This window comes from Hipposideros armiger, unplaced genomic scaffold (genome assembly GCF_001890085.2).
Source record: "Hipposideros armiger isolate ML-2016 unplaced genomic scaffold, ASM189008v1 scaffold_234, whole genome shotgun sequence".
NCBI classification, from domain to species: domain Eukaryota; kingdom Metazoa; phylum Chordata; class Mammalia; order Chiroptera; family Hipposideridae; genus Hipposideros; species Hipposideros armiger.
The window spans coordinates 1317820-1329586 of record NW_017731584.1 but is presented as its reverse complement, the minus strand read 5'-3'; the positions used below and the strand labels follow the sequence as shown (position 1 = coordinate 1329586).

The 11767-nt window shown below is 42.2% G+C and overlaps 1 long non-coding RNA gene across 2 annotated transcripts in view; it reads right to left on the bottom strand.

Annotated features, from left to right (window-relative positions):
* Window positions 1–1910: 1910 nt before the first annotated feature.
* LOC109389464 (uncharacterized) overlaps window positions 1911–11767 on the bottom strand; it is a 144261-nt gene continuing 134404 nt past the window's right edge. For both annotated transcript variants that reach the window (XR_002125398.1, XR_002125399.1), the window contains one exon: window positions 1911–3038. This is a non-coding gene — a long non-coding RNA (uncharacterized LOC109389464). The remainder of the gene's footprint in view (window positions 3039–11767) is intronic.

The window sequence follows — 11767 nt, the reverse complement described above, 5'->3', positions numbered from 1 at the left end:
TGGTTTTCAGATTTTCCTCTCAAAATTCTGTTATTTCAAATATTTTTCCTAATTAAAAAGAACATTTAAGACATGAAAAGATACTCAACATCATTAGTCATTAGGAAAGTGCAATTAAAAATTATAGTGAGGTGCTACTACACACCCATTAGAATGACCCTAACCAAAAAGGCTGACAATACCAAGTGTAGTCAGGGGATGTAGAGAAACCAGAGCTCTCAGGTATTGTTGATGGGAATGTAAAATGCTAAAACCAGTTTGGAAACAGTTTGGCAATTTCTTAAAATGTTAAACACACACTTACCATATGATCCTGTAATTCTCTTACATGTGTACCCAAGAGAAATGAAAACACAAGTCCACATCAAGACTTGCATGTGCATGTTCATTGGCAGTCTTATTCACAATCACCCTAAACTGGAAACAACCCAAATGTCCATCTACTGGTGAACAGACAAACAAAATGTGATATAGATATACAACGGACTATTACTCAATATTACAAAGCAAAAAGAATGAGCTACGGACATGTGGTACCACATGGATTAACCTCAAAAACTTTATGTGAAATGAAATAAGCCACACACAAAAGACTGCATGTCTTTTAATTCCATTTAGATAGAATTTCTAGATAAGGCAAATCTATAGAGATAGAAAACAGATCAGTAGCTGCCTGGGGCTGAGAGCAGGATTGACTCTGAATGGACGAAAGGGAGATAGAAATGTTCTAAGCTGGATTGGAGGAATGACTGCAGAACTCTATAAAGTAAAAAAATAAAAAATAAAAAAATTTCATTACACTACATAATCACAATGGGTGAATTTTAAAGTCCATAAATTATATTTTCAAAAGGAGTTTAAACAAACAAGAGGCTCTCAGAAATGGCAACTGAATAGTTACATGAGAGAATGAATCAATAAAAAAACATTTCCAAGTATGTAGGAGATGGTGTTCAAAGAAACATATATCTAATATGTAATTAAGTGCCTTCTGCACTTCGTCATCAACTACAGCCTAATGTCAGTCCCACTAATAGGTGGCTTTCTCTTTTCAGCTTCCTCTGAGTCACAGTTTCAGCCTCAACCTTCAGAGACTAATCCCCAACTTTCCCGCTGCTCTCAGCTCTTCTCAGCCTTAACCTCTCTCCCTTTAGGCTAATAGGCTATTCTGGCCTTCTAGCTTTCTTAACAGGCAGACAGGACCGTCCACCGTTCCCTCTGACTCATCTGCTTTCTTTTCCATGTGGCAGGAGAAGGAAAAAAAGAGTTTTTCAGTCACATCATATGTCTCTGTGTCAGCAATTCAATTGTTCCCTTAGCAACCATCGCTTTTACTGCTGGATTTCCAATACACACACTGCCTTCTCAAAGCGCTTAGAGTCACAAAATATCTTGGTTTTCTTAAAAGGCCAATATCTTTTCTAGAACAAACTATTTTTAAAACAATTTTCAAACAAAACACGACATAGACAAAGGTGATGATCGGGATAGCAAGGAGGAGATGGTGCCTTTAGGGTCATCTGGCTGACCCCGAGAGAGGGAGCGTGTGCAGCCACAGTCTCGCTGCTCCCCTCCAGGCCAGCGGAGGTCACGGTCACAAGGGAAATCAGAAGTGGACAGGAGGGAGAATCATGCCAGGTGGGAGCAATTCAGTGACTTTCTTTTGCTGATGGGAGGATTGAGGCATTGTTTCTGCATTACAAGCATGCCAGATTTACCGTTTTTTTCATCTGCCTCCATATGGGAGCAGACTGCCCTCAATGTATTTCTACATCCAGGTGAAAACTCAGACCGAGGTGTAACTCAAAAGTGTGGTTTCCTTTATTATTCCATCCATTTTATTTTCCAAAAGGATCTGTCCTCGCCAGCACCCCCCCCCCCACCCCTTAAAAAGAAAGACATTTCCTAGATTGGCCCAGTATGTGAGAAGCAAGGAGATCCTGTGACAATGGAGATCCTGTGAATGTCCCCTCAAGAAAATATTTTCCAAACACTTAGAGGAGGATTTGGAGTTTGTGCTCATTCCATTTCACAAGTCCATATAAAGGAGTAAAATTGTTCAGTGACAAGTTGGTAGTTTCTTTTAATTAATAAGAGTGAAGAGGCATTTTATCACTATTAGAACACCGTGCTTTTCAGCATTTCAGAAGAACCTCTGTCCGTCAAATAGTTGATTCCAAGTATCTTTAATGAACCTCGGCTGATACTGTGTGCCCCAGGGGTTGGGTATAGTAGTACAGGATTCTGGTAACTGCTTCGTTTTAATATACGTACATATTTGAGGTTTTGTTTTTTAAATTCCTTTTGTTTCAGTTTTTCCTTTAAATCCGTTCAGGTCCTAATTTAGGCAGGTTTTCCTTGCTATTAGCCCAAATGAAGGCAATTTCTCTGAATATAATTTTTTTTTTAAACTGTTAGCACAGGAGCTATTGGCCTAGTGGGCTTGTAAAAAAAGGAGAAAATCCTCTGGTGTATTTAATAACCTTGAGGAGAGGGACTCATGGTCTGTAAACACATGTTCCTGCTGCTGCAGCTGCTAAGACTCTCAGCTCTGTAGCACGGATGTCCCCACACCAGGCATTCAAGGTGTTTTGAGAGGGTTGTATTTCAGGCCAATCCACTCCCATAGGGTTTCCCCAAATAATACGAGTCACCAAGAATGAAAAACTGGAAGCCCAGGTTCAAGTTCCAAGTCCACTCAGAAGTCCTTGAGGATACAATCTGCAGGCGATTTATCACAACTAGCCTAAGGGTAAAACCGCCACCCTTTCCCTACACAGACACCTGCAGATCCATTTCCTTTTCAGTTCAGACAGGGTGAAGGGAGTCCAAGTAATTTGCATCTGCCTTGGAGGAGTCAATAACATTCTATTTTATTATGACAAAAGAATAAAGGTCTTCTTAATTCCTTTATTCTTAGTAAGAACTGTCACTTCCAGACTCATGCAGGCAAACTTGCTTCCGTCTAATCAGTTGTCGCTGAGCTGCTGAAGAAAGGGGGTTTTCTCTTTAACATTTCTGGGCATCAGTTTCCTCACCTGCAAAGAGAGGGGGGCAGGATGAATGACCTCCAAGGCCTTGCCATACCTATAGTCTCTGTTTATATCTGCTTTCTTCCAGCAGTGGACTGTGTAATTCATGGTTTTCAGCATGTCTGCCCCAGCAGCCTGGACCTTATCCCAGGGCCCTTCCTTTCTCTGGGAACCGAGCAGGTCTCATATACACTGTTATATGTTCCAGTTCACAAGTTCCCTTCTTCTCATGGCCATCAAAGTCCGAGTCAGAGGTGGGAAAGGGAAAAAGAAAAATATAGACGCAGACGCACATGTATAAATGTATGCACATATAAAACCATGTGTTCCAGGAAAGATTCAAAGGGTTGACGTAGCCCAGAACTTAGTGCCTTGGTCTCACAAGGTGACTCTCCTTGGCAGGAAGTGACCCCGTCAACATCCTGCTCAGTCTTGTGGGGCCCATCATACATCCTGTTCCTGGCTGGTGAGATCTGCCTGCCACACAGCCTTGCTTTCTAGGCTGAATGACCAATTATGGATCTCTTAACTGCAATTTCTATATTAAGCTATCAGGCACATTACCTTGGGAATTGGCAGTCACCAGTCCCAATCTCACACACGCAACCTCCCTAGCCCCTTAACAAGAACTACATGTTAACAACCTGTATGTAACAACCGTGGAAATTTCCCCTGGTTAACGTCTGGTAGGAGAGTCTAAAGCTACTGTACTATCGAAGCTGCCTGGTCATGTTACAGATTATCCTATTTGCCCTGTGGTTTTTGACACTCATTCAGGATACCAGTAACAGAAATCTCCCCATGCTCTTTAGTTTTGTCACCCACCCTTTCCCTAGCCCACCCAAAACAGGTCAGAGCCAAGATGATTACATGGTAGGTAGAGGCTTCAAGTCTGTGCCTTGGAGTTTTTTTTGTGTGTTTTTTTTTTAAGGAATGAATGGATGATTGATTGGTGTGTGACTGATGGCTGTATTACCAAGATAATAGCTGATGTTCATTGTAGAAAATGGGTTTCTGGACTATGGGAAGGGGAGTGTGCCAAGACAGTGAGGGTGGGAATGGAGAAGGGGGAGGAGAGGAGGAGGCAATCAAAATATGAAAGAAATATAAAGACCACACTTATGAATGGATATAAATTTACACATACATGCATATATTAAATTATATTAAAAGATTTAGAACATGCAGAATAGTTTCAGGAAAAAAATAAAATAAAATTTACAACTTTACTTCTCAGAGAGAAAGCGCCCTTGCTAACCCTTTGGTGTATATCATTCATCTTGTTTGTTTTTTTACATAAATGGAATCTAAGCTTTCAGTTTTGTAACCTGTTCTCTTTCCACTTAATCATATTTACCACAGATCATTTTCATGTCTGGTAGCTGAAGGCCCGAGGCAGGCTGAACTCTTTACTCCAGTAACCCTCAGAGTGATTTGTTACTTATTTTGTGACCTACGATGTAGCATTTGGTTTGGACCTGGGTTCAGTGACAGGCTCCCTCAGGCCTCAGGTCCACAGAATCATAGCCTGTTAGAGCTAGAAGGGACCAAGAGGGATCCTGAATGTCAGACCCCTCATTTCACAGATGAGAAAACTGAGGTCTGAATCAGAGCCAAATACATCATTTATGGCTCCTGCTCTATTTTCCCCATGCCACATGCACAAGCATGAAAAAGCTTCCCTTTTGGCGAAGAGCCCAGAGGAGGACTCAAGGTGGGAAAGGTATGCAGCTGGCCAGGACTTTATGTCATGGCGGTCACTCAGCCTCTCTCTCCTGGATTATTGCAGTAGCTCCTTACTGGGGTTCCTGCTTCCATGCTGCTCACGGCAATCCCCCCTCCCCCCACACTGATCTCCCAGACATCCTTTTAAAATGTAAAACTCTGCTCAAATCCCCGGTGGCTTTGATCTTAGGGTAAAAGCCAAAGCTCATACAATGCACAGAGCCCCACCCTCCCCACCCACTTACCTCTCCTCCTCCTCCTCCTTTCCTTTCTGCTTACTGGGCTCCTTGCTCGGTCTCAAACTTGTCTCAGAGCCATCGCACCTGCTGTTCCCTCTGCCTGGAATGCCCTTCCCACACACAGCATACAACCATACACTTCTGGCTTGCATCCTCATCTGCTTTGGGTTTGGGCTCAAACATCACATGGGGGGGCAGGCAGGGCTTTCTCTGAGAATTTTAAGTGGGGGCTCTACTTAAAATTTTAAATGTTTTCCTTCTAGAAATCCCGGCTCCCTCTTTCCTGATTTAAATTTCCCTAGTCCTTATCACTATGTGACAGACCATATATTCCACCTATTTTTCATTGTCTAGCTCCCTCCATTAGAATGTAAGTTCTAGGAAGCAAGAGATTTTTGTCTTTTGTATAATTAGTCAAGGTCCTTTTGTTGCAAATCATAGAAAGCAACTGCAGCTAGCTTAAGGGAAAGGGCAGCAATTTATTACAAGGACTAGTAAGTCCAAGGGCAGGCGAGAAGCCTGGGCCCTTCTTGAGAAGGGATTGGGACCCAGAGAGGAAGCTCTTGTTCTCCTGTTTACCTCTCCCTGTAAGCCTGCTTCTTCCTTCTCTCTGTACATACTGGCTTTTCCTGCTTCTGTAGACCATACATCAGACCACAGCTGCCATTCACTGAGCCAACTACTATTAGTTGGATACAGTATGTGCCAGGCTCTGATCTGGGTGCTCGGATGACATCAGTGAATTAAGCCCAGCCCTGCCTTCATGGAGTTTACGTTCTAGCAGGAGAGACACCCTACAGGCCTAATCCATAAGCACCTACTGTCGCATGTTAGATAAGAAGAAAGTAGAGAGAGAAAGGTGAAACAGAGCAAGAGGGCCGGAAGAGCAGGCGCATGGTGTGAGGCAGGCAGGGTGAGATCGGAAGCACGCATTAGAGCAGAGCCCAGTGAGACGGTGAGATGCGAGGGAAGATTTCCAATCACCACAGAGATGGATGCAGACAGCCACTTCTAAATCCATAAAGGAGAACTCTAACTGGTCCAGCTTGGCCCAGGTGTCCACTTTCGTCCAATCAACTATTACTAGGAAACAGGAAAGGCAGGGTCAACAAAACAAGCGTGGTTTCTGCAGGCCTGCTCCAGTGGATGAGATGGAAGGCTAAACATCAGTCCCAGAGACAAGGAGATAACCTGGAGCTGGAAAGACATCTCCAAATGTATCTGCCACTCGAGGGATTTAGGGATCCCCTGTTTGTGCCACTGGAGGGCCTTTGTTGACTTTATAGTTAAAGATAAAAAATAAGTCCCAATCTGATTGAGTTGTTCAGGTGACCTCACCTGTTGGAGGTTTGTGGTAAAACAGTCCCCCATCCTACCGTGTTCATGGGAAGGCGAGCTTCTAATTTCCTGTTGATTGCCCAAAACAAGAGGACAGAGATGATGTTATCACAAAGAAATGTGCTGAGTGTGAACTGACTGAGAATATAATGTACCACATCCCTAACTGTCAGGTTCATTTCTGTCTCCTGGGGAAGGGCTGCCATTTTTAGGACTAACGGACCCATTTCTCATTTCTACCCTAAGGATTGTTTCCTTAAAAGAGCAAGAAGTCACAAACAAAAGAATGAAAAGGAATAAGACACAAAACATTTGGAATGATATTATGGTAGAAGCCATGAGATTCGGGTTATTTCCTTCTGAGACAGAAAAGAATAGAAATGGGAAATTTGATAAACCCCAAGTCATCTGCTGCTTTACAAGAAAAGCCTAAGAGAATTTTAAATGTGGAGGGCCAGCTCAGAGGATCCTCCTCAGATGTTTACAGCCTCATCTGAATTGTTAGCCTTTAAACAGGAGACAAGTCATATTTATGAATTTAGAAACCTCTGGGCCCCATAATTTGAACCAAGTAATGTAGGAATCTTCTGGAGCTTAAAAGCAGAATATAGTTCATCTCTGTCTGTGAGGTCACAGCAGAGTTCAAGACTGACCTTTGAATACAGAGATTCCCCACCATGTTTCCCACCCCACCAGTGTTTGCAGGCACTGGAGACTGAGACCCTAAGATGTGGGACTCCTTGCTGATGGATGAAGATACCACAGGTGAGATAGAGAGTTGGCAGAACCAAAGAATTTTCTTTGTTTGCTATGGCCAAAAGAAGAATAAGTGTGTATTTGTGGCTCTCAGTCCCTGGGGACCTTTTATGGAGGCTGCCAGCCTAAGCCATCCAAGCCTGAGGAATTAATAAGTGGGTTACCTGAAAGCAAGTCCTGATTCTGGCTTGTACCAATCCAAAGGCGTCAGAGACTCCTGGGATCTCCTTGGTAGACAGAAGAGGCAGTGTGCCTGGGTCACCTTTGATTCCCTGCCTCCTCAGAGTAAACAACTAATGCTGTCACAAGCAAAACTGAGTATTTGCAAGAGTCAAAAACAGGAAAATGTTTCCTGATTTGCCTTTGAGTCTCAAGAGGATTCTCAGCACTGACTAGACTGAGACACAGGCTCTTATTATGCTTCTCTGGGCTCCAGGGTTTGAAATAGATCCCACCTCGCCTTTCCCCACCCCAACCTCACCTCTGATAGTTCAAGGGGTCACCCAACAGGGCCCTCAGAAACATTTTAGAGAATCCTAAGGCCATTAGAAGCTGGGCTAAAGCCTGAGAATTGTGGCTTCCTAAGCCCACAGTTGGGAAATGTCTCCACAGGTTTTCTGGAGCAGAAAGAAAACCTCACAAGTCCAGCTGGCTCCTGTTTTTTACAGAAAGTTCCATCTAAGGAGCTACCGGAGGTCCGTTTCTCGGCTGCACGTTGGCACATCTCCTGTGAGTCAGACTTCACAAGGAAACCCCGTCTGCCTGAGGGGGGTCCACTCTCCTGGCCAGCCTCCTTGGATCCAACAGTGGCTGAATGGCTTTGTAGAGCACCCTGCTCATTTTTAGAGCACCACTGCCCAGCTGTGGTCTCCCCCGGGAATCAGGCCTTGACCTTGCTGCTGTAAAATCTATTTCTGTGCCAGAAGTAACACAACCGTAGCATTTCCCCTTTTCAGATTGCGTGCCCACGTACGTCCCAGCGGCCTTGAATTCCTGGAAAGATGGCAACACGATGCTGCCAAGTGGTGTGTCCTGCTGTGGGAGGGTGAGTACAGGGAGGGGGTGTGCATGTGGGGCCAGAGTCCCTGGAGACCTGGCTGCAGGGCCTAGGAACAGACATCACCTGGAAGATGTCGTCAACATCAGGATGACTTTTTCTCTTGAATGACTTCAAGGAGTTGTAAGGAGGCAGCAAGTGGGAAGTCGATGGAGCCTGCTCTAAAAACAACATGTAGTGATTATGAAAATCTACATTGTGTGGATCATGCAAGGCTATTTTTGATGGAGGAATCGAGGCAGTGCCTGCATTGAGAACTGTAAGTTTTAGACTTAAGTTCAAATCCTGACTCCATCACTTCCTAGCATGGAGCCTTAGGTGACCCCACTTATCCATTCTGAGCCTCAGAGAGTCTGTTATCTGTGAAATAGGGACAGTGATTTTCACTTTGTAGGGACGATTACTGAAACTGGATTGGAAGCAAGATAGAAAAATAAGCTCCCACAGTGCCTGGCACACAGTCAGTAGTCCATAAATGATAGTTGCAACTGCTATTGCCATTTTTAATAAAAATCATGACAGTAAAGGTAAAAAAACCCCACAAAACTGAATAATTCAAAGAGGTGTTTTAAGACACTTGCCCTGATGGGAAGTTAATGGATTAGGCATATGGATATACAAAATTTGGCAGTCAGTGTTGCCCTGCCATTTCTAATCCTTTTTTCTCCTTGTTCCTTCACCACGGAGGCAAGAAAAGCTAAACAGACCCCTTTCCAACCTCCCTGGCAGCAAAAGATTGCCATAAAATACAGTTCTGGCCAAAGACATATGAGCAATGCTCTTCTTTCCTGATAAAGACATGGCTAGTGCCACTTTTCTTGTCCTTCCTCTTTCCTGAATGTGGACATGATGCCTAGAGCAATGGCAGCTATATTGTAGCCATGAAGCAGTAATTACATAGTAAAGATGTCAGAAGAGAAAAAGAAAAAGCCTTTAGGTTCGTGATGGCATTACTGAGCTGCTGCACCAGCCCTGGGCTACCTACTTTCAGACTTCTTAGTTTTATAAGAAAAATACCCTTCTGTTTGTTTAAGTGACTCAGATGGTTTTTCTGCTGCTTACTGCTGAAAACATTCTTATCTGATAAACAGCTCTGTGATAAGCTTCTGACCTAGCAAGAAAATCCAGTTACTTTGACTTCCTAATCAATCTCTCAGGAACATAACCTTGGTAGGCATTCAATAACCCTAAATGTTTTAATTAAATGAGTATATAGCTATGAATGTATGATACACACACATGTATTTATATAGTAGCATATGAAACCTGGGAGGTTTGCTTAAGATGCAATTCTCGACCTTGAGAGGGTGCACGCACAGCATAATTACAGTGGCATTCTTTAAATGCACCCATGCCTGGGCTCCAACCCATGCCTGGGCTCCAACCCTGAAAACGCTGGCTCTGAAAGCCTCAGATGAGGTCAGGTCACCATGAAGTTTTAAAGCTGCACAGGTCACTGTGAGGCACAAGGCTGAGTGAGAATTACACTAGAGCCTCAGCAGGGACTAAACCTATCAAATCCTGTCTCCTCGGTACTAACACCTCCCAGAGTCAGACTGGAAAGGTTAAACAGCCTTATGGGAAGCGTAGGATAGTTTTGCTACTTTAATTCAACAGAATTATTCCATGCAATCACAAAATACAAGTTATCAGGCTCATAAAACACAGGATTTTATGCACCGCTCTACTATATGTTACACAGGCTTCCTCTTTAAGTTCGCATGGCACCAAGTCTGTATAAACCAGCATTCAACCTGAGTGGGGAAGAGTAATAAACAGAACTGCTGTGTTATAACCTTATTTTCATAACTGGGATGGCCATGATAGAAACTCTGTAAGATAGTATGGGGCTCATCAGCTAAGCCCAACATATTCACACATGGACAGATGAGCGCTCCTCTGGTGAGATGGCAGCCAGCTAACTCCTTGTCTTTTGACATGTTACCATAATGTGATATAAAGTGCCCACAGGGTAAGATCACAATCACTCACCTTGCTGACCCAATAACTTTACTTTGAATTTGTAATTTTTCATACTATCTGTAGTTTCTCTGTCAGAGTTATATACCTATTTATATTTCCTATATAAGTTTTTAAATAGAATATTTATATGCATAAATAAATATGCATAAGGTCTTGAAGTTTTTTGTTTTGTTTTGTTTTTTTAGCTAGTAGCAAAATGTTTGTTTTACGGGACAAATCTATTATCTTGTCAGTTAAGCTTCTATTCTAGTATACTCGGTTGCAGCTATTGCTAAATAATCTTAAATTCATACATAGAATACTGGGTTAATTTCTTTATTAACCTACCTTTGAGAAATAATTGCTGGGGTTCACGTTATAGTATCTGTTGGATATAATGTACAGCAACTCATCCTCATGTTGTATTTTTAGTTTTCACCAGTAATAATGGTGTAGCATTAGTGAACACCAATTGTATCCCAGAAACTACTATACTGCTCATGTGAATTATTTAATTTTTACTACAACCCGGTGTGGGAGGGTACTATTATCCTAACCATTTTACGGATGAGTAAACTGAGTTTGGGAAGTTAATTTACTTATCTGAAGTCAACAGAGCCTGTTGCTGGTAGAGCCAAGCTCTTTTTTTTTTTTAAGCTTTATTGAGGTATAATTCACATACCATACAATTCACCCATTTAAAGTGTATAATTCAGTGGATTTTGTTATAGTCATAGAGCAACCATCACCACAGTCAATTGTAGAACATTTTCATCACCTCAGTAAGAAACCCTTTAGCATCCTACTATCCCCCACTCCAGCCCTAAGTAACCACTAATCTACTCTCAGTCTTTATACATTTCCCTATTGTAGACTTTCATGTGAATGGCATCATACACTAAGTGGTCTTGTGTGACTAACTTCTTTCAGTTAGCCTCGTATTTTCAAGATTCATCCATGTCCTACCCTGTATCAGTGCTTCATTTTTAAAAAAAGATTTTTATTAAAATATAGCTAACATATAATATCTCATTAGTTTCAAGTGTACACAATAGTTATTCAACATTTATATACCTAAAGAAGTGATCACCATTAAGTCCAGTAACCATCTGACACCGTACCTCACTATCACAGTATTATTGACTATATTCCCCGTACTGTGCATTACATCCCCATGGCTTATTTGTTTTATACCTGGAAATTTGAAACCCTTATTCCTCTTCACCTTCCCCCCCTTTTAAAATTTTCAATTACAGTTGACATTCAATATTATTTTATATTAGTTTCAGGTGTACAGCATAGTGGTTAGATATTTATATAATTTAAGAAGTGATCCCCCTGATTAGTCTAGGACCCACCTGGCTCTATACATAGTTATTATCATATCATTAACTATATTCTCTATGCTTTACTTTATATCCCATGACTATTTTGTAACTACCAGTTTGTATTTCATAATCCCTTCACCTTTTTCACTCTGTCCTCCAACCCCTTTCTATCATCCCAACAAATCTAGTTAGTACCCATCTGACACCATACACAGTTATTACAATATTATTGACTATAGTCTTTTTTTTTTTTTTTTTTTTTTAGCTGAGCCATCCTGCTACCTGTTGGCAGCTCAGCAGCTGCTCAGCTCGGGCTGGACTCGAACCACT